Source organism: Leopardus geoffroyi, chromosome A1 (assembly GCF_018350155.1).
Source record: "Leopardus geoffroyi isolate Oge1 chromosome A1, O.geoffroyi_Oge1_pat1.0, whole genome shotgun sequence".
Lineage (NCBI taxonomy): Eukaryota > Metazoa > Chordata > Mammalia > Carnivora > Felidae > Leopardus > Leopardus geoffroyi.
The window spans coordinates 110,877,284-110,901,639 of NC_059326.1; the positions used below are offsets into that span (position 1 = coordinate 110,877,284).

The 24,356-nt window shown below is 41.9% G+C and overlaps 1 protein-coding gene across 8 annotated transcripts in view; it reads right to left on the reverse strand.

Annotated features, from left to right (window-relative positions):
• Positions 1-6,672: 6,672 nt before the first annotated feature.
• The window catches only part of CDKL3 (cyclin dependent kinase like 3), a 103,338-nt gene continuing 85,654 nt past the window's right edge, over positions 6,673-24,356 (reverse strand). For 7 of the 8 annotated variants that reach the window (XR_006715053.1, XR_006715056.1, XR_006715057.1 and 4 more), the window contains 2 exons: positions 12,176-12,341; positions 6,673-6,800 (listed from right to left, as the gene is read on the reverse strand). The gene's annotated coding sequence lies outside the window, so the exon portion shown is untranslated. The remainder of the gene's footprint in view (positions 6,801-12,175; positions 12,342-24,356) is intronic. The other variant, XM_045489157.1, reaches the window with a different exon arrangement.

Sequence of the window (24,356 nt, forward strand, 5' to 3'; positions counted from 1 at the left end):
CCTGACTCCTTGGGCACACACCTGTCTTTGGGCCTAGGTGCCTGTCGGCCGTGATGCCTGCGCCCGAGCCTTAGGCTTTTCTCTAAGTTTAGGACCTCGATCCTAGCTTCCACAAGCCTCGCGCAGCCTCGCCCATTGTCGCCTTCTCCCCAGGTGTGCGCCTTCCTCCCACTCTGGTTCCTCCGGAGAATGAGGAACCCCTTCGCCCCCCACCCGTGCCCTCTCTGGCCTGATGATGTTAGAAGCGGCTACAATCCGCGCTTTAAAGAAAGCTCGGATATCTGAGTATCGGAGCTCGGTCTGGCTATGAATCTCTTTGATGTTTGCGAGATGTTTTTACATCCCATTATCTCTGCATTCACAGAAATATTTGGCTCAGTAGAGCATCAATTATGTGTTGAATCCCATCCTTAGGAGAGAGAGGGGTCAACCAAACAGACAAGGTTTCCTGCCTCGGTAGAAGCTGGTATTCTCCCAGTAGTGTAGGACTAGATGGAAGAGAGATTATCATGTCCCCAGGACCTGAGAGATACAAACTTTCCAAAGGACGTTTAGAATTTTTTTTAACGTTTATTTATTTTTGAGAGAGAGACAGGGAGACACAGAATTGGAGGCTTCAGGCTCTGAGCTGTTAGCAGGGAGCCCGACAGGGGCCTCGAAATCATGAGCCTTGAGATCATGACCTTAGAGGAAGTCAGATGCTCAACAGACTGAGCCACCCAGGAGCCCATCCAAAGGACTTTTAAAATACAAGGCAAGAGCTGAACCTAGTCGCTTGTCTTCTAGATTTCCTATCCCCAATAGCAGTTGACCCTGCCAAATCCAGGCTCACTCTGCAGCTCTGAGGGCATCGTCCCAACCAATAACCTGAAGAAGGATCTAGAGGCCTGGATGAGCCAATGATGGGCCTGAAAATTCTCCTTCATCAAAGAGAACTTGCTTAGTGAGGTCCCAGACTGAAAATGGCAATTCTGCTTTTCTTTCATACCTCCCAGCAGCGTCCCTAGAGGAAAGTCTCTCAGATCTTCTCCCCTGAAAGCTTATACTTAATTTGCCAGACCGGAAAAAAGTTCTTTTAGCCCAAATTCTGACCATGTTTTATAGTTAACATCCCCCAATAATAGAGGAGTAAGGAGTTAAGACCATGTAGAATGTATAAGGAAAAAATCATCACTTAGTGCTCATGACTATAAAGTCATGCCCAGTGTGCTGTCATCTTATTCTTCACTGTTGCCCTGTACCTGTGTGAGAACTGGTCCTGTCTTACAGGGCAACAAGCAGACAAACAGAAAAGAGAAGGGACTTGCCCAAGGTAGTAACCAGGATTTGAAATTTGATACTCCCAAGTGCAGGGCATCTGCCACACTCACACAACTGACCTCTAAGAACTGAAATACAGAACAGGGTCAATGTGATTTCCCTTTGCTTCAGTTCTCTTATCTAGAAAGGTTGGGTGATGTTAGTTTGGTTCATTAAAGAATATTGAACACCCTAAGGGCTGCATTCTTTCATGTTTCAGACAAAGCTCCTGAATGGGTGCAAATGTGTACTGAGGACATCGAGATTTTATGCATCTGCAGCAGCATTTCTAAAGTAGTTTCCTTGAACCATGATTCCCATGAGAAACAAATTCCTTTCAAAAGGAAATTTACAAAATGATATATTCTCAGAAGTCGTGTGATTAAAAAAGCAAACAATAAAAAACCTCATGAGTTTTATCTACCCTAAAAAAAAAAAAAAGTGTTGAGCACCTACTATGTATTAAGATTATAATGAATGGGTTTTTCCAAAGTGCTTTGAGCTCCTAGTTGGTAGCCCTAATGTAGGTATTACTTATTTTCTCTTGATTCAGATTACTTGGCTCACCACCACCACAAAATGGTGGGAAGATATAATTATATATACTTAAAACATCCTGCCAAATAATTAGATGCCATGACTTAACTTCTTAAGCAATGAATTCTAGGAAGCTCTTATTAGCTTTCAAGCCATGAAGTAAAGCATATGTGATTATAAACAATACAGAACTAAATCAGAACGTGTTTTTCTTTAGAAGGAATCTAGATTGTTTTCTTACTCTGCAGAACTCATACTCACCGACGGATCTGAAACTTCAGATTGATTGATCTGGTCCTGACTCAGTGGGCCTGACTGTCTAAATTCTAGAGCTGAAGAATGCTTGGAACAAAAAAGTAAAAGCAAACCAAAAAAACATTGTCCTTTTAATTGCTTGGCAGAAACCAGAAAGTAAATAAATATGCTTTGAGAAAGAAATCTTTGCTCAGATGGCAAATTCAGTATACAGCAAGTCTAAGTGTTGCCCATGATGTTTAAACATAGCTATAAAAAAAAAAATCATCTGATGATGGGGGTGGGGTTGAAGGAAGATGACCTTGAGCAAATAGCTTGATAATAGGTACTCTTAGCCAAAGTATAAAAATTGACATCAAATCTTGGAGGAAGAATGAGATACATCGTTTTGTCAACAATTCTCTTGGCCTCACATTAGGTTTATTTTGTTGTTATTCCTTCCAGTTGCCTGATTTCTAAGCTTTACTGAGACAGAAAGTAGAGCCAGAAAGGTAAGAAATGGCTCTGGAATCAGATGGACCTGGTTTGAATTCTAGTTAAGAAGCTTGGCAAGTTACATAACTTTGCTGAGTCTCCATTATCTCATGTATAAAGTGGGGATCATTATAATTGCCAAATAATAAGGTTCTTATGAGAATTCAGTGAAATTATGAATGTAAAACACAGCATATAGTAAATGTCCAGTAAGAATGAGATAGTCTTACTTTTAATAGTTCTAAGTGGTCTCAGGTCCTACATATCCCCTAATGCCAGTTGGAGCACTTCATTGCCTGCTATGGAAACAGAACATAACGGTATCAAAAACATCATATACACACAAAGCCATCAGATGAAGTGAAGATGGAGGGGGGAGGGGATTCAAGAAAAGAGGGTCGAGATGGAACAAAAAGAACATCCCCTCTCTTCCCTTGACACCGTGCAAACATTCAGAAGGCTTGTTGTGTAGAGAAAAAGTCAATGAGGAATAAATTCAAGAAATAATACAGTTGGTTAGTCTTAAGTTCCTGTTGTGTCAGAATTTTTTATCTGAAAAGGGTGCCATATCTGATAACATGCACTTTGCACCAAGGCCTTTTATGCCCCAGAAATTCCAACATAAAGACCTAATTAGTCAACATTAGTGCCTATGCCCATGAGAAGCCTGCCATGTTCTGGCCAACTGGGCCTGCCCAACTACTGGAAGATTTTGGTACTCGGGATACACAAATACTTGCAACTGATTGGTAGCTATCCCTGTTTTTCTCCTTTGCAGTTTTCTGAACAATTAAACTTAACATTTCACCTGAAATTAGAATTTTATATATGTGGCCAAAATTTTGTGGCCAGGAATTTTGCCACAGATATAATAACAGCTCTTTCCCTCACCTACTACAGTTTGGCTAAAGAAAAAAGAGAGAGAAATGACCATATTATCCTTTGGTAATGTCCCTGACATCTAGATACTATTCTCAGTTACAGAGGAAATATTTTTTACCCTGTTACAGGAAAAATAAAATCTCTGAAATGAAAGGCAAAGTTTATTACCAGAAGGCTGGATAAACCTTAAAAATACTGTCACCAACTTTGCAGGTATTAAAAATCTTATCATAGATCGCTTCTCGGCCTTTTGGCTAAGATCAAGTGTAAAAATCTTATCATAGAAATAGGTTTATTGGCATGGAACATTATGCACAATATAGTATTAAGTGACAAATACCTTATAAAACAGCGTATATGATATTACCATAATTTTATTAAATATAAGTATATGTTTATGAGACTTTAGAAATCTATACAATGAGGTACTAATAGCAGTTGCTTCTGGTGAATGGAGTTTTTCTTTTTTTTCTTTTTATGTACTTGATTCTTCTGTAATGAAAACATATTGCTCATAATTGTGAAAAAAATCTTCAGATATCCTGAGTAAACATGATTAGGGGAGTCACAGGCCCAAACAACAAGTAGCCAATAGTTATGTTAAATATTCCACTATGCCCTGGAATATTACTCAAGGGCCCCAACTTTCTTGTGAAAAGAAGTCTCACCTTCCTGTGGATCTCTTACATGGCCTCCTCACACGGCATTTCAATATGGCCTTTTCTTCTACCTTCCCTCTCATTAAAAGATCTTATCCTCAGCTCAGATGGCCCTCTTCTTCTCTCAGACAAATACTGTACTCATCCACTCCATTCCTACTTTCTCCTTTGCTCAACATGTCCCTTCTCCTCAGACAGCCACTTGTATCTATAAGAACCCTGGCATTCAAGACCAGTTCAAGCCCCACACTCTCTGAAGAGTCTTCTCTGATGGCTGTAGGTCTCTCTTGATTGGGAGTGCCTACAAAAGCAACAGGAAAACCTCAGAGTCTGGTGGAACAGCACAGAGACCTGGCACCTGTCAGAGCAGAGGGGTAAGAATGGAGAACTTGTTCATGAGCCCATATGAGTATTCCCTAAAGACTCTCAGAGATGCTGTAGAAGATGAGGGGGCATTTTGCAGGGAGCCAGAGAGAAAATCTGTTTATATTTTGTTCATATTTTCCATATTAACAAGTTTACCAGTGTTCTAGCTTGACTCTAGGCAAGATTTAGAAATCACACCCCCCCCCCCCGCCGCCAAAAAAGAAATAAGGTTCTCCAAAGCAGATGAATTTGCAAGTACAAAAGCATCTAAGGAGTACTTTGAAATTAATTTGCAAAGATAGGTAGATAGGACCATACTGCTCTTCTGTCTGATGGAAAGAAACACTCTCCCTTGACAGGAGTGTTCATTCCCTAAGCTGTTAGAAGGCACACCAGACAGGGAGACACCCCACCTCCCCCCACACACACAATGACCAGGTATTTATATGCTCATCTTTAAATTGTGGTGGATGCTGATAGAATTAGGTCCACAAACAGAAGGAACAGACATTGTGTGCAGAAAAGAGAAAACTCATGGGTAATTTAGTGCCTACAGGTTGGTGGATGGTTTTTAAAGGAAGGATGTTAATCAGTTTTCTCCATCTTCGGAGGAACAAGGAATAGGAAATGAGTCTCTGTCAAGTTATAAGGCCAGCATTTATTAAGCACTTATGTACTCTTCCAAGTACTTTACGTATATTATATCCCTCCTCCCTCACAACTCCTGAGTGAGGTACTATTATTATCCTCATTTTACAGATGATGAAACTGAGGCACAAAAGGACTGAGTAACTTGTATAAGGTAAAATAACTAGTAAGCAGAGGAGCTGAGGTCTGGCTTCACTGCCCAAAGTCCGAAGTCCTACTAGAGAGCCTTTAGCATCAAAACTCAAATGATTTTCATGAATGGAAGATCTTGACCACTGAACCATCTGACACTTTCAATGCCTAGCAATCTCCAAGGATAGACCAATAATCCATGTCCTTACAGGTTGCAGCTCAGTAGTGAGTGGCCTGTGATCCAGCCCACCCCATCGCTCCTATTCCCTAAATACATCCATCTCGTCCCCTCCACTACTGTCTTCTTGTACCATGCCCTTCTGCTCTCTTTTCTCTGATGTACCCTCATCCTTTTTCTTCTCTTTCTCTCCTCCTCCTCCATTTGTCCAGCCTGCTTGATTTGGCTCTTTATTATGCAGAAGCAAAAAGCCTGCCAGCCCCTGAGCCACCTTCTTTGGAAAGGAGATCCTTCCCGATCCATAGGCTGAGCATAGGCAGCCTAGAAAGCCATGAGAAGAAAAAAGAGACCAAACAGTTCTGAAAATGAATTGCCCTGCTTTCTCTCCACAACAGGAAATACCAGGTTAGCTTTGCCTTTTAGTCCAGTAAACAATACCAAATGGACAGCACTCTCTTCCTCCCAGAAACCAGTTGCAGTATAAGGAAAAGAGTGCTGGGCTCATCCTCACCTCTGCCATCAACAATCTGTATGACTTTAAGCACATCTTTACCCATCAGTTTCCCCATATAACAACGTAGAGATTGGACTATACTGGAGACCTCTTAGTTTAGGATTCATAGGTGGATTCATGGGGACTTACCAACTCCCAGAGGATAATGTATGGGAATTTTCTTTTTTACTGAAATTTTTATTGAGACAATTTTAGATTCTCATGTGGTTGTAAGAAATAATACAAAGAAATCCTGATTTCCCAGTGGTAACCTCTTGCAGTACTAGAGTACAATATCATAACTGGGATATTGATATTGATACAACCTACCTATCATTCATATTTCCCCAGTTTTACATGCACTCGTGTGTGTGTGTGAGAGAGAGAGAGAGAGAGAGAGAGAGAGAGAGAGAGCACTTACTGTTGTACAACTGGGAGTTTTCTTTTGTATATGCTTTTTTCCCTGGGGAAAGAAAGGTTCTTAGCTTTTATCAGATTCTCTCAAGTATTGTAGATGCAAAAAAGGGTTTGATTCCCAGCTCTGAGAATTCTAGAAGACCACACCCCAAGCCTTTATACCTCTCTGTTCCAAAAGCAACATTTAATTGGCACTTACCACATGACAGGCATAGAGATGCATGTGGAGGACAGGTGACGGGAAGAAATACAGGAATAGTGGGGAAAACCCAAAGACGCATAAAACACAGTCCACTGAACTCATGGTCCAGCAGTGGAAGATGGGACATTCCTACAGGTAAACGTATTTATTAAACACGTACAGAAGAGGAACGGCATCGTTACTTGGGGCAGCTTGGGAAGTACTTCCACAGAAGCTGATGCTTGAGCTACATCTTAAAGGATATCCAGAATTCCTCAGCTGAGAAGAGAAGAACTGGCTGTTAAAGTCAGACAAGAACTCCCTCTTAAATCATATCTATTTTAGATGCTTTTAAGAAAACATAGGAAACTATGCCTACATTTGTTTATTCTACAATGTTAAGGTGTCAAATTCTTCAGCTCCCGTGTGTTGGTGTTGAGGCCAAGGGATTTTTTCCCCCTGAGTCTATTTTCCACTGTCTTGTCCAAATTGGATACCAGATCCTGCCTGCTTAGCTTGAGAAAGGCATTTTATCTCTGGCGCCTTGATCACATCAGAGCTTATATTTAAAGCATGAGTGATGAAAAGAGACCGCGGCTGAGTCCTGGCTCTGTCCCATCCCTCCTCTCCACCGAAGGCTCTAGAGGCCAATCCTACAGTGGCTGCTGGAGACGAGAGCTAGTCAGAGCCATGAGTAAAAACATCTCTGCTCTGGGATCTCCCACAGAGGCTCTTCAGAAACTCTTAGAGGCTGGGTTTCCTGGCTTTCCTATGTGTGCCCCCCACCCAACCCACATTTGATGGTTGGCTGCCTTGTGTTGGCTCAGGCTCAGACACCCCTTGGGGGCCTCTTTCTGGGTGTGGATTGCAGGTTCTACATCAGCCTGTTCAATTTCCAGTGTTGCGCGCGGGGAGATCATTGTCTCTGGTACAGCCATCCTGCACCAGGGAGACCAATAGCCTACAATCAGGCCCACCCTTTGAAGAACCTCCTACAAGCCTGATTCAAGGCACAACTTCTTATGGCTTCTGTGTCCTCAAAGTTATTTAACATCAGTATTTTCATTCATATGATGGGGATCATAATAGGACCCCCATAGGGTCCTAACCCCGTAGGGTTATTTTAAGCCTTAAATAAATGAATCCATGTAACGCTCTAGTACATAACAAGTACTCCATCAACATTAGCTATTATTATTAACTATTTTTATAATAAAACTATTTCTGGCTGTAAAAAAATTAATGATCACTGCAGAAAATGTGTGAACTGCTGGCAAGTTTCAGGAAGAAACAATCATAAGATCCAGAAATGAGGGCTATAATCATTTTGATGTATAGCCTTCTCGGCTTTTCTTGGTGTGCATAGATATATATTATCGGAAATTAAAAACTGTGAACTAAAGTTCATGTTGCATGTGTCTGTTCTGTATGTATCTGTTTTCCCATATAGTTAAATACTCCTTGAAAAGAATATTTCTAAAAAAAGTTTTCTTAATGTTTATTTTTGAGAAAGAGAGAGAGAGAGAGACTGTAGGTCAGGGAGGGGCAGAAAGAGGGAGACACAGAATCCGAAGTGGGCTCTAGGCTTCCAGCTGTCAGCACAGAGCCCAATGTGGGACTCAAACTCACTACCGAGATCATGACCTGAGCTGAAGTCAGTCACTTAACTGACTGAGCCACCCACATACTCCAGAAAAGAATGATTCTAAAAGACTACCTAGTTTTCAAGCATATCAATGCAGCCCAATTTATGTAACTAATCTCTTAGTTTGGTAATTAGATTGTTTCTTATTTTTATAAGTACCATGGTAAGTGTCCTGTTCACAAATGTCTGTGTGCATCTTTATTTATTCCTTAAGATAAATGCTTAGACGTGGAGTGACTGTGCCAAAGGATATATACTCTGTTTTTGTTTTGTTTTGTTTTGTTTTGTTTTGTTTTGTTTTGTTTTAATGTCTGGCATAAATAACTGGATTCACCACAATCCTTTGTTCTGACACTCCCATAATTGGTACTGGATGGCCTGATCTTGTTAATTTTGGTGGTAAATTCATTAATTTTTTAAATTTATTTTTAAAGTTTGTTTGTTTGCTTATTTATTTATTTATTTATTTATTTATTTATTTATTTATTGAGCACAAACAGGGAAGGGGCAGAAAAAGAGGTAGAGAGAGAATCCCAAGCAGGCTCCACACTGTCAGTGCGGAGCCCAGTGAGGGGCTTGAACTCTCGAACTGTGAGATCATGACCTGAGCCGAAACCAAGAGTTGTATGTTTAACCAACTCAGCTACCCAGGCACCCAATTCATTAATTTTAATAACATATTCAGTCCCTGTCAATCCACAACCCAAAACAAAAGCTAGGGCCTGGGGAATAACCAATACTGAAGCATAAGGCTTTCCACACCATCTTCCTGTGTTCCCCACCCAAGGGAACCATTCTGAATCGTAAGTTCATTTCCTTTTCTTTTGATGTGGTTTTGCTCTATGTGTATATATTCCTAAGGAGTAAATTTTCAGAACTGTCCTTAGCTTTATAAAAAGGACATCAAGCTGTATGTCATCTTTTGGAATTTGTTTTTTCCATTCACTTTGCTAAAATTCATCCATGTACGTGCATTGTTTCTAGGATTTAGCTTTTGTTCACACTGCTGCTATGAATGTTATACTATAAATGTTCCCTGTTGTACATGTACAAGAGTTTGTCTACAGACCCAATTTACACTCCCACCAGCTATAAGCAGAGAGCCTCTAGATCCACAGTCTCTGGTATACCACAGATCCATGTTGTCAGGTTGCTCTCCAGGTGGTTGGCTCAGTCTACCTCCCTCCAGCAATACACAAGAATGCCAATTTCCACAAACTCTTTCTAACCCTAGGGATCATCAAAAATTTTGGACCATTTGATAAGGAAAAGATACATCTCCCTTTTGGGTAACTTTGTTGCAAGGTACTGACTCCTCTCAAAGCTAAGAGAGAAGGGGTTTGGCTCAGAGAATTGTTTCCAGTCTGATAAATTCAGTGACATTTCTGGGATTGGTTCCTCAGTGGCTCAGCTGCTTTCCCATGTCCTAAAAGAGGTGACATGGTTGGAAGGAGGGAATGAGGGGAGCCAGGATGGGAAACAAGCCCAACTCACCACAGTGTAAGCTTGTCTCTTGGTCTCAACCCCTGCCAGTGTCAGATCACTCCTTCTCCTTGATGAAGCAGGCATTATCTCTTCCCTACCCACCCCCCCCACCACCCCCGCCCCCCACTCCACCCCCGCCCCAGAGAAGAGCCAGTATAATGCTTCCCTTTGTTCTTTGAATTGATAAATTTAAACCTCTTTCCCTGCTCTGCAGTAAAAGAACTTTCTATTTTGGGCTTAGTGACATAGCCAAAGCCAAGCAGAGAGCAGCAGGCTGCAGCATGAGTTAATAGTCTTTATTGAAGGGAGGGAACCTGCAAGCAAACAGAAGGACCTTCCAAAGTACATCATCTATGTAGCAACATGCAGCCTATTTGCCTGTCTTTCTGGTGACAGATATATTTCAAAGTTTAAAATCGAACACTCCTTAACCTTCAGAGTAAGCTAATGAATGCATCCTGAACAATGAATTTTCTTCAGTCAATTCGCCAGGAATTCATGGATGTCCCCCTGTATACCTAGGGCTGGACTGGGTATTATCAGAGAAGAGAATACTGTCTTCAGGGGGAGTTCCAGCCACCCAAAGTTAAACTGATTTGAGGAGTGCCTAAAACATTTATTTGCCTGAGAATATGCTTTCTTCCTTAGTCCTGAGATCTGCCTGAAATCCCACATGGGTGAAGGGTCCCGGGTCTCAAGAAGCCTCCAGGAGTACACAGAGCAAGACCTCTCTTGCTTATAGGAGGGGCAATCTATTTAAATCATTGGCACCTGTTAGCACATAACTACAGCCTGGAAGAACAGGACAGAGGACAAATACGTTCCTCCTGAGTCTCACCCTGGCAAACTTTTTCTTATGGGAAGTTTCAAATATGCACAAAGGTAGAGATAATAAACCTCCATGTACCTATCACCTGGCTTCAACAATTATTAAAATATGGCAATCTTGGGGCGCCTGGGTGGCGCAGTCGGTTAAGCGTCCGACTTCAGCCAGGTCACGATCTCGCAGTCCGTGAGTTCGAGCCCCGCGTCGGGCTCTGGGCTGATGGCTCAGAGCCTGGAGCCTGTTTCCGATTCTGTGTCTCCCTCTCTCTCTGCCCCTCCCCCGTTCATGCTCTGTCTCTCTCTGTCCCAAAAAAAATAAATAAACGTTGGAAAAAAAAAATTTTTTTTAAATATGGCAATCTTGGGGCACCTGGGTGGCTCAGTCAGTTAAGCATCCTACTCTTAATTTCGGCTCCGGTCATGCATGATCCCAGGGTTGTGGGATCAAGCCCTGTGTCGAGCCTGCTTAAAATTCTCTCTCTCTCTCTCTCTCTCTCTCTCTCTCTCTCTCTTTCTCTCTCCCCCCCCCTCCCTCTCCCTCTCCCTCTCCCTCTCCCTCTCCCTCTCTCCAAAATTAAATTTAGGGGTGCTTGGGTGGTTCGGTTGGTTGGGTGGCCGACTTTAGCTCAGGTCGTAATCTCGGGGTTTGTGAGTTCGAGCCCCATGTCAGGCTTTGTGTAGACAGCTAAAGCCTGCTTCAGATCCTGTGTCTCCCTTTCTCTCTCTCTGTGCCCCTCCCCCACTCATGCTCTGTCTCTGTCAGAAATGCATAAACGTTAAAAAATTTTTTTTAATAAAATTAAATTTTAAAAAATGGCAATCTTGTTTTATCTGTACCCTCCCCTCCCCTCGTTTCCATTTTAAATCCAATTTAAAGCAAATCAAATATTTTCATAAGCAAATACATCGGTATGTATCTGTAACAAATAAGGACTAATTTTTCAATAACCACTTTATCACATCTTTAAAATTAACAATAATTTTTTAAATATCATCTAGTATCCAGTCAGAGGTCAAATTGCCCTGATTTTCACAAGTGTCTTTCTGTCATGGTTTATTCTAATCTGTCACTTGTATTTGTTGATATATTTTGTCTGTATCCTGTAAATACATTTAAATGTATTTAAATTTTTAATTTTAAATTTTATAAGTTTCGTCTCCTTTTTTTTATTCTCCTTCTTGGTGTTATCAAAGATAATAGGTATTTTAGTTACTATTGCTGTGTAACATAAAACAATAACATAAACCAATTTATGGTGCTTGTGGATTCCATGTGTCAGAAATTCAGAAACAGCACAGTAAAGATGGCTGCTCTTTGCTCCAAGGTATCTGGGGCCTGAGCTGAGGAGATTCAGAGTGTGGTGATGACTTCAAAACTGGGAGCTAGAAGCATCTAAAGTTTGTTTACTCACAGGTCTGGTGTCTGAGTCTGGAGCACTCAAAAACTAGGACTTGTGACCACAGGCCCTACATACAGCCTCACCATGTGGTATGGCTTTCTTGCAGCTTGGTAGTCTCAGGATCGTCAGATTTCTTGCATGTCAGCTTAGGGCTCCAAGTTCAAGTGTTCCAGCCAACAAGGTGGATGCTATATCACTTCTTATAACCTAACCTCAGAAATTACATCGTCACTCGTGTTGTGTTGTGTTGTGTTGTGTTGTGTTGTGTTGTGTTGGTGGCAAGCAAGTCCAAAGCTTACCCAGACTCAAAGAGAGTAGAATCAGACTCCAGCTTTACAGAGGCAAAGGCAAAGTTCCAGAAGAGCATGTGGGATGGCAGATACTGTTGCTCTACTTGGGACTAGGATGGTCATTCAAGCCTGCCTTTCCAACACCAACCAGAATAAAGTTGCAAATCATGGAAACCTAGTGGAAGAGAGAAAGGCTGGGAGCTTATTTGTGTGCAGGGCCATGTCCTACAGCTGTGTCGATTATACCCTTAATAACCAACAAGGTTACTAGGCTGAGATCCAGCTCCATTTGCTACACCTGTGCCTGACTGTGGGGCTGTGTTGCTGGGAAGAAGAGGTACCTTCTCTTATACATGTAAGATACCACAGGGGCAAGAGATGTCCCTTAATGGATAGCAAAAGGGCATTCAATCTAACTTAACACTTACCAGATACCTACTGAAAGGGAACTTTCTTTATGCCACTTTGAAGAGTATTAGGTCTTTTTTTTGTTTGTTTGTTTGTTTGTTTGTTTAAGCTACACAGAGTGGACCAAGAACTATTTCAGAAATGGTGCTGGAGTTACTCATGTATTTGTTAAACGGTGCAAGTTTTATGCATCAGGTACTCTTTAAAAAAATTTTTTTTAATGTTTATTTTTTGAGAGAGAGAGAGAGACAGAGTGTGAGTGATGTGGGGCTCAAACCCACAAGCTGTGAGATCATGTCCTGAGCAGAAGTCAGATGCTTAACTGACTGAGCCACCCAGGTGCCCCCATCAGGTACTTTTTGATTACATTGATTTAGAATGTTCCAGATGAATCTTGAAAGAAACTTATACACTGTGTCACAATGACGATAGGCCCATTTTGACCCATCTGCTGCAAGCCTTGGCCGAATGCAATAAGTGGAAACCAGGCCAAACGGAATTCAGGGTTTTTTTTTTTCTTCTTTGTAGTCACTATTCTTTATTAACGTAGCTTTTATAGATTGATTAAATTCCTAGGGAATCGGGTGCCTGGGTGGCTCAGTTGGTTAAGCATCTGACACTTGATCTCAGTTCAGGCCTTGATCTCAGGGTTGTGAGTTCAAGACCCCTGTTGGGTGCCATGCTGGACAAGAAGCCTACTTAAAAAAAAAAAAAAAAAAAAAACCCTAGGGAAGTAAATGCTTTCATTTCTATTTATGACTACAAGAAAAATAAAATAATACAGATAAGGCAAGTTAACTTCCAAGGATTTTTAAGGACCAGGAGATAGCAAACTCAAACCTGAGTTTGATAAGGACAGCTATGTTATAATGAAGCTCACACAAGTCCAGATATAAGTCTCTGTCAATGAGATTATTAAAAAGCGGTGATCATGCTGATCTAGCCATGCTGGTGGTCAATAGCTGGGGTGAGGAATGCATTAAATTGCAAGGCCCAGGGCACCTAATTTTTTAAAACTTATTAGGCCTCAGGTGTAGAGTGCTAAATTAATTGCGCTTTTCAGTTCATGGCACATTACCTTAATTGGTCCAAACAAGTCCACTCTTTTAGATATGTGTATCTACATTTTCTCCTATTCCCACTCCTCACTCCTATCCTTCCTTCCTGCAAGGAACCATTCTAATACATTTAATTATATTTTTTTGGCTTGTATGTGTTCTTGTGGATGTGTGTTGATAACTGGTTTGCATGTCTTTTAATTTACACAATAGCATTGTATTACAGATCTCACTCTGTCTTATTGTTTCCACTCCACACTTTGTTTTTAAGACTTATCCACATTGCTATGTGCACATCCAGTCCATCATCCCTGACTGCTGAATACTCCAGTAATGGGCACCCCCAGTGCCTATAACTTTCTAGCACCCAAAACAATGCTGCCATGAGCAGCCTCATATGTGACCCCATTTTGGGCCTGTGTAGCAATTTCTTTAGACAACCTCTTGCCCACAAGGTGTCTTTAAGTGCATTAGAAAAGGTGCCTCTTCATCTTGGAGAAAACTGCCCAGTGGTTAAATGCAAGGTTGGGCAAGATGGAGCCCAGACTGAGTTTCAGCCCCAACTCACCCCCTCAGATGGGAGTCTTGTTCAGGGTACAACTGTAGGAAGTGGCCCTGCCAACAAACATTCCCCAGTTCTCACTTCCACCAGATTTCGGCTGTTGGCGACATCACTCCTGGTTGGTACAGGAAAAGGGAGGGTGTCAACTGACCACAGAAATCTCATCATAGGATCTGTGTCTACTTGATTTGATCAAGCAGTGCTACCGTACTTGGGCACTTTATACTTGGGCTGATGCAGTATGTGGGAGCGCCATGGCTAGTTTACGACCTGCACAGGAAATGGGGAGTCAGACATGGCTACAGTACACGGGTGATAGTGCAGATATACCTGCCTGAGGCCAAGGCAAAGGGCCCGAGTAATTCAATCCCTCACTTTGTCTTGGAGATGGGAGAGAAACATCTTTTCTCTTAATGCTGTTGTCACAGGACACAGGTGAAGGGGCGGGCCTCGTATCTGCAAGGCAGCAGCTCTGAGTGGCTTTGCCACAAATAGTGGACATCGGGCCCTGAGCCATCTTGCCTTTGCCCCTTGGTGAACGTCCCGGGGCTGACACAAATAAGAACTGTCAGTTCTTTCTCAAGGTCACCTGGATAGGCCAGAATTCAACTAGGATTATTCAATCCTTTAAGCAGGTCAGGTTTCAAATCCATCAGAAATTCTTAGTGACCATTCAGATATATCTTAACCCTCTTAATTTTTTTTTAATTCATTTCAACATTTTTTTATTGTTTGCTTATTTTTGAGAGAGGGAAACAGAGTGCAAGCAGGGGAGGAGCAGAGAGAGAGGGAGACACAGAATCTAAAGCAGGGTCCAGGCTCTGAGCCGTAAGCACAGAGCCCGATGCAGGGCTCAGACACAGAGCTCAGATGCGGGGTTCAGATGCAGGGCTGGAACCCACAAGCCACAAGATTGTGACCTGAGCCAAAGTCAGATGCTTAACTGATGGAGACACCCAGGTGCTCCTATCTAAACCCTCTTAAAATAACCCTCTGTGGAGGGGGCACCTGGGTGGCTCCGTCGATTGGCCATCTGACTTTAGCTCAGGTCATGACCTCATGGTTCATGAGTTCGAACCCCACATGGAGCTCCCTGCTGTCAGTGCAGAGTCTGCTTGGGATCCTCTGTCCCCTTCTCTCTTTGCACCTACCCCCTCACTCTCTTTCCCTCAAAAATAAATAAACATTGTGGAGGTAAATGAAACACCTAAGTTATAGAGAAAGTTGTTACTTTCATGCCAATGTTTTTTCAGCTGTCCAATGAGGATAATCATGATGAGAACTTCTAGAAGACAGAAGTCTTAATTCATAATTTTTTTCAGAAAAGAGTCATTGGAATTTTCAGATTTCTGGAAGAAAGGCAACCTCAGAAATCAACCTATTACTACATCTCTGGATTATGCTTGCAAATTAAGAACTACACTTCAGTATTTATAATAAGCCTGGATAGGGGTGCCTGGGTGGCTCAGTCAGTTAAGCATCCAACTTTGGTTCAGGTCATGATCTCACGGCTTGTGAGTTAGAGCTCCGCATCCAGCTCTGTGCTGACAGCTCAAAGCCTGGAGCCTGCTTCCAATTCTGTGTCTCCCCCTTTCTCTGCCCTTCCCCCTCTCACGCTATGTCTTTGTCTCTCAAAAATAAACACTAAAAAAAATTAACAACAACAACAAAAATAAGCCTGGATAACAGTCAATCACGCAAGGATGTGAGCCATGCTGAATACCATAGTGATTACTGTTAATGTGTGCCCTTGTGAATACGCAACAGTGGGCTTTGAAACAATGCAGAAGAACAAAAGTACAAATCAGTTGTATGCATTAACAAACATGAGGGTCTGGAAAATATGGAACACTAAGTGGGCCTGTGACATAAAAACCATAACATAATCTTCATATTTGGGAAGAGGAGCACATGGGACACCTTGGTGGCTCAGTCAGTTAAGCGTCCGACTCTTGATTTCGGCTCAGGCCATGATCTCACAGTTTGTGGGATTGAGCCCCAAGTTGGACTCCATGCTAAGCATGGAGCCTGGTTGGGATTCTCATTCTCTCTCCCTCCCACTTCCCTGCTCATGTGTGCACATTCTCTCTCTCTCAAAATAAATAAATAAACGTTAAAAAACAACAACAAAAAGAGGAGCACTGGTTAAAACCTAGAGATGGCTGACAAATGTCAGGAAAGATACAGAGATTCTCAAATGGCCTGGCTGCTTCACAAAGGACAAGGTATCCACCACCCACTGAGACCTGACTCATCCTTCTCAAATGGTTCCAGCATAACTTCATCCTTTCCATCCCTCCCACCAGAAATACATGACCTCATCGGGGTCCTGGAGCTTACCTGTACCCACAGTGTCTCTTGGTTAGTTCCCCATCCCTATATCATGGAGTCAGTAAATCACATCATTGGCTTGTTGATGTTTAATGACCTAGGAGGTCTGGGGTGCCTTCTACACAATGTGAATTCGAAGTCAGCATCCCTCCCTGCCCTGTCAGCTCAAGCCCCTGCTTTTATCATTAAGAATGATGGGGAGGGGTGCCTGAGTGGCTCAGTCGGTTAAGCGTCCGACTTCGGCTCAGGTCATACTCTCACAGTTTGTGGGTTCGAGTCCTGCGTCGGGCTCTGTGCTGACAGCTTGGAGCCTGAAGCCTGCTTCGGATTCTGTGTCTCCCTCTCTCTGTTCCTCCCCTACTCACACTCTGTCTCTCTCTCTCTTTCTCAAAAATAAAGATTAAAAAAAAAAATTAAAAAAAAAAAAAAAAAGAATGATGGAGACCAGGGGCGCCTGGATGGCTCTGTCAGTGAAACGTCCTACTTCAGCTCAGGTCATGATATCATGATCCATGAGTTCGAGCCCTGCAATGGGCTCTGTGCTGACAGCTCAGAGCCTGGGGCCTGCTTCCGATTCTGTGTCTCCCTCCCTCTCTGCCTCTCCCACACTCATGCTCTCTCTCTCTCAAAAATAAACATTAAAATAAATAAATAAATAAATAAATAAATAAATAAATAAAGCCTTTAAAAAATAAATAAAAGTATCTTTCTTCTGAGAAGCTCAAGCTCATAAGAAAAGTTTTAAGAGGGACGCCTGGCTGGCCAGTCGGTGAAGCATGTGACTCTTGATCTTGGAGTCATGAGTTTGAGCCCCACTTTGGGCATAAAGATTCCTTAATAAAAGATAAATAATAAACAACCTTTTAAAAAAACTTAAGGAATACCTACCTAATAGTGATGGAGGGCGAGGTATAATGATCAAGAAATTATTGTATCACCAGACAATTAATCAAGAAGAAACTGGCCCAAATTAAGGCAAAGGACATTTGGGTTGGTTCCTTCCTGGCGAAGTATTTGACAAAAGAGGAAAACCAAGGCTGGATTAGGCCATGGGCAGGAAGATGGGAACTTCATTTCATCCCACAGTGCTATTCTAGACTCAAGGCATGCCTGCCTTCAAGGAGGGAAAGGCCAAGCAAGGTTCCTTATACATGAGGTAACACTTCAGATGAATGACTAGTTGTTCTTGCAAGCTGAATTTTTTATTCCTAACAACTGAACAAGAACCTATTCCTAGAGGAAAAATGAATGCTGAGAGCCTGTCTAGGATTCCAAGAGCTCAGAAAACCTGCTATGTCTGCCCTCCTGAGCCCCCGGAGAACGGATGTGTTCACTGTTGATTTTCTTAACCACTTTTTTTTTTTGTTAACGTTTATTCATTTTTGAGAGACACAGAGAAACAGAGCATGAGTGGGGGATGGACAGAGAGAGGGGGAGACAGAGAATCCGAAGCAGGCTTCTGGTTCCAAGCTGTCAGCACAGGGCCCAACGTGGGGCTCGAACCCACAAACCGTGATCATGACCTGAGCTGAAGTCAGATGCCCAACCGACCGAGCCACCCAGGCGCCCCAATTTTCCTTCAAGAGGAAGGGGAATCTTAAATGGTAATGTCCATTTGGTGGCTGAAACACTCAAATAATCAAACAAATGTTAGCTGTTGTATCAGAGCTACATTTGGCAATTATCCACGCAGAACTAGTATAAAAGGTTTCTCCTAAAGAAAACTTCCTGGAGGAATTGAGCAATGCTGGAGAAGACACGAGCCCGCCGCAGTTCCCAGGGAGCTCCTTGGAACGGAGCACGCAGAGAACGCGGGTGAGTGGGTCCATTCTGACAACTGGCAGTTCCCCCCCTTCTCAGCTGGGGCCCAGCGTGTGCATGAGAAAGTTTCCTCCTGTTGCCTCAATCAACAGCTAGAGAATCGAGAATCCCAGCTCCGCATAACAGGCTACTTAAGCAGTGATGAATCTGCTTCACTTCCTTCTTTATTTCCTAACCAAGAATGTAGTTCCAGTTTCAGTGTGGAGGCCAGAAACGGCTGAAGACATCACCACTTGCCTTCACTCAGACATCTCCGCAGGTAAGCCACCTGCCCTACACTTCCTTCTGAAGGCCCAAGCTAGAGATCATAGTTCTTAAACAGGGCACTTAACATATTGCTTGACTCCTTATTGGACTAAAATTTTCAAAACAAACTTCCAGGAGGTGGGGAGTTGGCCAATAGTGCTGAGACCTAGTGTCTACCATGGGCCCTGTGGGGTAATTATATGACCTGGAACAAATCTGTGCACATTCAGGGCCTTTGGATAACCTTTAAAATGATGCTTTAACCTTTCTCCGCAATAAAAATTTCTACAACTCTAGGCTAAAAAAGGAAAAGGGGCTGCAGAAGACTACTGGCGACAATTTCACCTACCTAGAAGAATTAGAGCTGTGTTAGAGCCACACCAGTAAGACCAGACCCAATGCTGTGAGCACAGCCTCTGGGGGGCAGGTCCATGGTCCCCACCGTTTGGGGATGAATTCTGGAATAATCACTGGTTCACTGGAGAACACAGCTGCCATTCTCATCTCTGTTTCCTTCCCTTTTCCCTCCCTTCTCTACCCTGAGACCAAATTACTTCTGATTTACAAGAAGAAAAACAAGGATGTATTCCCTCCCAGCTTCAGGGAGAATCACTGTTGTGTCTGAATTGGACTCAGATGTTCATGACACATAGGCCAACATTTAGATAATCACCATCCCTTTGCAAGCCTTTTGAAAAATACTCACTTACACTATTTGATCTCCTTTCTTTAGCATTTTACTTTATCATTCTTGAGAAATCATACTATGATGGATGAAGGGCTGGTTACATGGAAAGTCATGCCATGATGAGATTACTAATCTAAAGGAAGAGACAAGGTAGAGTAGAAAAAGCTCTAAGAATATAGATAAAAGGCACGGGCAAATGCATAGGAAAATAATCACAGCTCTACAGAGTTAGTGTAGGCTTGGAGACAGGGGACAGACTGGTGCACTATGCATTGAGAAGAGCAATGACTATGTATGCACATGTTTCTAGAAACAATTCACCAATATTTCTTTTTCATTGTAGTACTCGATCCAAAATCTAAAGAGTGATCATTTAAATATTGTGTATAGTTTCAAACATATGCAAGTAAACCTTTTGCAAAGCTAATAATTGTTCACTAATTTATACAGTGAATAATATAACGATCCCCCATGCATGCATTATCCAGCTTCAACAATCATCAGCCCATACCTATCATTATTTTATCTGCATCCCCACTGACTTTCTCCATCCAGTGTTATTTTGAGGCAAATCCTAGACATCATATAATTTCATGTATAAATATTCAATATGTATCTCTAAAAGATAAAAACTCATTTTAAACATAATCACTCCCATACTTGGAACTAATAATACTATAATGTCACTTATAGAATATGTAAGTCATGTCAGAATATAAAAAGTGTTGACGAGGGGACGACTTTTGATCAGTTGGTTAGGCATCTGACTTCGGCTCAGCTCATGATCTTCCAGCTCACGAGTTCTAGCCCTGCATTGGGCTCTGTGATGACAGCTCAGAACCTGGAGCCTGTTTCGGATTCCGTGTTTCCCTCTCTCTCTGCCCCTGCCCCACTCGCACTCTGTCTTTCTTTCTCTCAAAAAATAAATAAGTAAACAAACATTAAAAATTTTTGAGGGAAAAAAACAAAGATGTTGACCAGTGGAGAGGTGTGAAATACTGCCATTCCCACAGACTGTAAAATGAAATGGGACTTATTTCTAGCTTATCCGATAAAACTTCAGAGAGTGGGTGATGGAATCTCATAGTCAACCTAATATTTATTATTTGTTTATTCTGCACTTCAGGGTGGGGAATCATGGATGAAATCCCCCGAAAGGAAAATTAGAGAGCCTCCATACTCATGAGCAATTCTCTTGGATAAGAGGAGGCTCCATGTAATTAGCCAATGTCATGGTGTCATACACACTGTCTCAGACCTATACACAGAGCTCAGGAATGTGAGTGAGCACCGTGGGCGAGGAAATTGCTTGCAAATCCAGCGCCCAATCCAGAAGCAACAGTCTATGAGAGTTTTCCAAAGCCGGATTCTACTAGTTTCTGTTTCTTTGGAAATATTTTAGGAATTTATCAGACCTGTAATAACCTCAGTGTTGTTCACAAGGAATTGAAGAGAAAGTAGAGTCATGTACAAAAAAGGGGGGAGGGGTTGTGAGGGATATATACATACTCCCTATATTCCTTTGTACTGATTGACAAATGTTCCTTTGAGAATGTTACATAAACACAAGGGAGCCTGGGTAGCTCAGTCAGTTGATCGTCCAACTTCCGCTCAGGTCATGATTTCTCAGTTCATGAGTTTGAGCCCTGCATTGGGCTCTATGCTGACAGCTCAGAGCCTAGAACCTGCTTTGGATTCTGTGTCACCCTCTCTCTCTAACCTCCCCCACCGCTGTCCCGCTCGCACTCTGTCTCTCTCTTAAAAATAAACATTAAAAAAAAATTTTTTTAAAGAATATTATATAAACACAAAGGTTAGTTTATGCAGTTCCCAAAGATTTATGTGCAAAAAAAATTCTTTAAATCAAATCCTATCTTTAAAGTTTCCAAAAGAGCACATTTTGTAAAGCTAATTCATGTTCTCTCTCATGTTGTGAGACTAGAGCTTTGAACGTTTTATTTTCTTAAAATGAAACAATCCCAACTAGACTTGCAGGAGGAAATCACATATTCTTGGGGCTGTGCATGCCTTTTCACTCCTGCACCACTACTGCAATAGTTACCTAACTGGTTTGTATGCTTCTCCTCCTCCCCCTTCACACTGAGCTGTCTTCTTAAGCACTTACCTAGTCCTGCCACTTCACTAATAGGCATTTAATGCTTCCATCACCTTCCAAAAAACCCCCAGGTCTTTAGGATAGCATTCCAAGTTCTGAGATTGGTCTCTGACTTACTGGAACAACCTATTCCTCACTCTCCTACTCTCCACATACTCTGTTTTCTGGCCGCATCAGCTAGTAAATGTTTTTAGAACATAAGCCAAGTTTTATCAAACAATGAAACACTGAATTCACATCTGAATGTAAGAGATGGGATAGCCCAGTGTTTAAGAGCATAACCTTCATGTCAGACTGGTTGGGATCCTGGCTCTGTCACCTATCAGCTAACTGACTTTGATAAAATCACTTACTCTGCCTGAGGCACAAGTTGCTTCAACTCTAAAATGGGAATGATTAAAGCACATTTCTTGTAGAGTTGCTGGGAGGATTAGGTTAGATTAAGCAGTGCCTGGTACATAATAAATATCCAATATATTATAGCTTTTATTTCAGTTGATTAAGGTCTTTCTATCTGTCAAGAGACACCACCTCATGAAACCTTTGTAGTTTCCCCAGTGGAAGGTCATCTCGCCTCTCTGATCCTACAGACCATTCACACCTCTTTCTCAGCACAACTTTCTATGTTGTATTATTTTTATTATTCTGATACACATCTTTGCTGTCCTATGCTGTTGAATCCCTGCCATGTACTAAATGCCATAGGGAATAAAAAAAGGAAGAAAACTTGGTTCTTTGCCATGCAAGTAGTGCTCAGAATCTAGTTAGCAAACAGACATTGGCAACACAAATACAACTCACCATTGTTTGTTCAATAAAGATGTGGTTCATTATTATTATGATGATACTGTTTTCCTAAGGTCCTCTTACGGAAGAATCTCAAAGTATGAGCTACATTTTAACACAGGGACCATTTCCGCTACTACTAAACAGAATTTACTTCTAGAGAACAAATGTAGTAAAATACAATTGAACACAGCTGAGTTTGAGGAACTATCCAGGGAAAGGTACTGTCAGTGATGTTTAGAGATTGAAATGATAGAATCCAGCTAGGACTTCCTCTGCTCCCAAAACTTTTGCCAAAATAAATACACAAAGTATTAGGCCTAAGATATGGCACAGAGCTAGAAGCACTTCTAGCCTCCTTTCCCTGGTGATGAATTATGATATGCATTCTTGGTGTATGTGTAATCCAAGGGCAGAAGAGATGGTGAAGGCCACACAACCCCTCAATGCTGCATCACGTCAGCCAGCCTAGAGACCAAAACTGTGAGGTTAACGACTACAACTGGATCTCAGCTGCAGAAAACCAGCAGTCCTAATTGCTGAATCTAATCTGTCTTGTAGTAAACGAGGTTTTAGTTCAGGGCCAAGTTCCCAATGTCAACAGGACTTCAGGTGAGACTGCCAGGGTTCCTGCCTCGCCCAACTGAAGATGACACCCACAACACCTGCTACAACAGGAAACAATGCAGCTGGGCAGCATATTTTGACCATGTGGCTGGGCACGTGTCATCAGGATGGCTCCTCCTCAAGTAACTGCTCTGGGCAGCTAAGCAAAGAGGAGTAGCTTATTCTCCTGGATAGAGCAGACCACGCCCCCCTTTCTCCCACTGTCCCCCACTCCAGGCTGGCTGAGCAGTAGTGCCTTGTGGGGGTGGGGCAAGGCTGGTTTCCTCACTACACCTCCAGGATTCTAGATCTGTGGGGAACTGTGAGAGAGGAAGCATTATTCAACTAGGGGCAGTTTTGTGTTTCTGAAAACAGATGCAAAAGTCAGATGTTTGGTCAAACAATGTAAGGACAGTTCATTCCCAGAAAGATAAAATCATTATAAAATCCCTAATTGCATCTTGCATTTTAATCATAGTATTGAACAATTTATTTTCCAATATTTGTAGATATTTCCTTTTTTTCTTTTCTTCACAACTGAGCGTGTCATCTGGCATGTGACTAAGAGTCCAGATGGGACTAAAGGGTCATGCTTTTAGTACCCCTCAGGAACAGCTTTGTCTTAATGTTGTCACATTCAGAAAAGTGATGCTTCTAATCACTAGCATCAGTAACCTCATGTTTCTACTCCAAATAATTTCTATTTTTACACACAAAAAAAGAGTAAAATATTCAAGTTGTCACATAGGCACCACTATGCAAACAATGAGAGCACCACTTTTAAGCCTGCATGATGGACCTGGCAGAGGAGGACAGACTGCATTAGTCCAACTGATGGATGAGAGTCTGAATGTTGGACAAGTGGACTAAGGAAAAGCTGTAAGTATAGTGAATACAGAAGTAAAACATGTGAGAAATGAGGGTGGCTAGTTGTATGAAAACTGTACCTTTATAGAGTATCTTCTGGGTTATAGTCTACTTTCATGTACATTTCCTCATTCTGTCATCACCTCACACTTTCGTCTCATCCCACACCTTCTTCAGTTTCAAGAAAGAACAAGAATGGTAAGATGACAAAATCAGTATTTGCTTAGCATGAAATACTAGTCAACAAAGAAGTATTATATTTAGATCTTCCTTGATATGGTAGATATTGAGTAACTGCATAGCCATCTTATGGGGTGTTAAGAATAAAAGTATGTTACAGGACGTCATGACACAGGTGTATAAAAGGACCAAAACCAACTTTAGCACAGAGTTAAACAATTACCAGTCATGTAGAAAACAGGTATCTGTGGAAATGGCTGCCAGTTTCCACAAGTCACCTGAAGAAGTTTATATTCTCACCCCATCAATGGAGTGAGCCAGTTGCCCTCCACTCAGAATGAGATCTTCAGCTCAACACATGTTCAACAGAACTTCACTCAATGCCTTGTGCAGAGCAGCTGATCAACAATTTAAAAAATTAAAACAAAGGCTTCATTCAAACAGAATGTAAAAATATGAGAAATATATTTGAACACTGATTGAATAGTTGATGGTATTAACAAAGTGTTAATAACTGTTAT